Below are 3,638 nucleotides of genomic sequence, written 5' to 3' on the forward strand. Positions count from 1 at the left end.
AATTCAATTGAGATTAACTGTACTGTGTCCCCAAGAGAAGGTGCACAGAATTTAAAAGTCATCGTCTTAACTGTATTAACTATTCTTTGTTCATGGAGGATGGAAGCTTTCCATAAAAAATTTCTTTATTAATAAAAATAATAATGCCTCCACAGAGAGTTTCATTCTGCACTTCATTTGGTTTTCAGATTTATCTCAACCTTCTTTGGGATTAAAGTGGAGGCACATTTTTATCTTTACTTATTTGCTATGAAAAATTTGTGTAACTCAGGTACCAAAATATCTGGAACATCTGTGTGAATCTGGAAGCCTACAGTGCTAATTGGCACTATGCTGCTCCGCAAGATAAGCACATCAGATAGAACTAGCTCTTGTACTTTTCTTTTTTTTTCTTTTTTTTTTTGTACCAGGAATCGAACTCAGGTCCTTGCGCTTGTGAGGCAGGCGCCGGATCCACTGAGCTAAATCCCCGGCTCTTGTTCTTTTCTTGATAACAACTTTTTAATGTGCTGAGATTGTGTTGGTTTGGAAATGAAAAGAAATTGGAGAATATGTTTTGAGGTGCACCCCCCCCAAATCAGGGTGATACTGTATAATCCACTCCCGTGATGAAAGTGGGGCATCATAGTGAAATTTCCTTATGTCACCATGGTAGAGCTAGGAAGTTCTATCTATTGAAGGAAGTTCTGGGAACAGTATGAAATAAGATTTTGGAATCTGAAGACAAGATGACACTATATTTTAGATGATTTCAGGGAGAAACATGATCATATTTAAGTTGTATATGGGCTACTGTACTCTTGTGGATAGAAATGCTAGACATCCATTCAACCCGGATTTCTCAGTTTTAGTCTTTTTACATTGAGTAACAATGCATACTTATCTACTTATGACTATTGAGATTTTGGTGAGCAAAGAGGTCATATATGTAATATTGTTCGGAGTTCTGCAAGCCCAATATAATTGTATGGAACATAGAATTACTGTTCAATTAAATTGTTGAGTGGTGCACAGTAACTTTATATGAAGAAAGATTTTAACAATTTTTGGGAATAGCTTTTGTATTATTTCCCTGCTCTTATGTATGGAACCACTAAAAGTAATGACCAAAACTTCCCTTGGAAAAGTGTACCACTTATTAGAATCTGGACAGATCCCTGGCCAAATAATTCCTACCATGAATACATTTTAAGATACCTATTCTAGGCTCACCCTTAAAGATGTCGTACTTCAGCATGACTCTGCAGTTCTCATTATTTTTCACTTATTGTGTGGGTGTGTTTGTGAAAGAGCAGAGAGAGAGAGAGAGAGAGAGAGAGAGAGGGAGGGAGAGAGAGGGAAAGAAATAGAGACAGAAAGAGACTGAGTTTCTGATTCAGAAGAGCTTGATATGCCACCTTACATAACCCATAACCTCCGGCCTTTTTTGCAATCTCACATGACTTAAAAATATTTTAGTCTCCCGTTTTGCTTATTCAAATATACTAACAAAAAGAAAGTGAAACAAGTTAGACATATAAGTTTAAATATCACAGTTTCTCTTAAATTAGAAATTATTATATATAAAATAAAGAGCAAAATAGTAGATAAATAGAACAAGAAGTTCAATAAATTAGCTATTCTGCTGCTTCAAAACATTTTAATTTATATGCTAATTTTTCTGTTACACTACAGGTTTCTTTTAGTTCATTGAAAAGAAAGTTTTGTGCTATTATCCATTTCATCTTTGTAACTGAAAATCTTGTTATTGAATAACTAATTTGAAAATAATGATACAGTGTAATGACTATTGCTATTCTCTTATTATTTTGCCATGAAATTTTGTATTATTTTTTGTAAAGTGAAAAAGAAATATTACTGAAAGAAATTCAAAGCCATTGTTCATAGTAATGTAAACAGCATCAGATTTTTAATTCAGTATGGAGTTTAAAAGGAACTAGAATTTGATTTGTATTCTCTTTAAAGGAACAGAAGAGTCTTCAGTTTGGCTGTGGGAGAGAAAAACCTGATACTTTAGTGAGGAAAAAAAATACAGATACTTTTCTTATCTTTGATGCAAAATAAGTGTGCTATATTATTTAATTGTGATGCTTGCTCTTAATTCAAATCTATAATTGTATTATGGTTGTATTTAGAAACATTTAGTTAAATCCTACTTTGTTAAGAACATAGAGATCCAAGTTTATATCTCATCTATAAACACGCTATGTACAACCTAAATGTCGAGCCACTACATAGGTGGGTTGTAGTGATCGTATACCACTTTTTGAGGATGATCAGAGACTGGGGTTGCCACTTGGGTCAGTGTGTGAGGAAATGCTTGTTGGTTTATTACTCAGAACCTTGCAAACTCCCAAGTATTTATTGGACTGTAGCTAGAACATTGCTTGGGAGTAGAACTCTTTTTATCTTTTTCTATGTGTCATTCTCTATCAAATAACATAAAAATATCTCTAATATATCCAGGATTGTTTTATTCCATCCTCTTTGAAGATATGGCAATTGTAAGTGGCAGTGGATTTTTTTTTTTTTTTGTAGATGGTGGATAGAAATTGGTCCAGAGGAAAGGGAGTGGTGAAAGAGTAAAAACAGAAAAACAAAGATTACTTAACAAGAACCAAAGGCAATAATAATTTTCAAAAGCCATATGTCTGCAAGAGACATACGAAGGCTGGAAAGGATGCACTGATTATATAACAATGAAAAGTGTGGAAATCTCAATATATTTTTTAGATTTTCCTTTTTTGCATAATGAGTAGCATTAACAAAGCATTATTTTTTGTGAATTGGAAATAATGGTTTTGTTTTTTTTTAAATCCACATGCAATTTGAAATTGTGACCAAAGAGCTTAATTAGCTACTTAGTCCTCGTCCTTCACCATTTTATTTTTATTACAGAATCTGTAGATTAGGCTCTAGAAAATATTCCATAAAGTTACAAACTGGTCCCTTTTCTGAAGAAATTTATGATTTATCAGGGCCGACCAGGGAGTACCTCAACACCCAGGCATCAATGGTGAACCAGAATATAAGATGTTCTTAACTTGTATAAATTTCCATTCTGTTCTGAGAGAGAGATTCTTCTTCTGAAAACAAAAGTAGCACATTGCTTGTGACAGACTATTGGTTTAGAAATATTAATCATGAGAGGTGCTATTTACTTCTACTAGGAATTTTTATTTTTGCTTGATTGTATTTGTTTTATGTGGAAAGAGAAATCATTCACATTATGGAATTTTAAAGTGACATTTAGAAAGAATATCCAAATTCTATTTTAGTGGTGTTTTATGATCACTGCTATGTTTATTGTTATGAAATAATAGTCTCTAGGTGGCAGCATTTCAAACTTTTAAAATATAAGAAGTGAAGTGAATAAACTATAATAGCACATAAGATCCTAAAGAGATAATTGACAATGTGAAACAGGAAGAAAAGGGCTAAAGGTGTAGAGAAAGTGGGAAGGGTAGGGGAAAGGTAATAAGGGAAAACAAAAAATATGAGAAAATGAAAAAAATGCAAATAAAGTGTTTGTAAATGGGGAGGTGAAGAGGGGATGAAGGGAAAGCAAGGGTATGGGGAAAAATGAGAACCAAGACCTGTCATGTAAAGGTACAACATCCCAATAATGAATGTAACTG

This window comes from Fukomys damarensis, unplaced genomic scaffold, assembly GCF_012274545.1.
Source record: "Fukomys damarensis isolate Sample0158 unplaced genomic scaffold, DMR_v1.0_HiC HiC_scaffold_14, whole genome shotgun sequence".
Classification (NCBI taxonomy): Eukaryota; Metazoa; Chordata; class Mammalia; order Rodentia; family Bathyergidae; genus Fukomys; species Fukomys damarensis.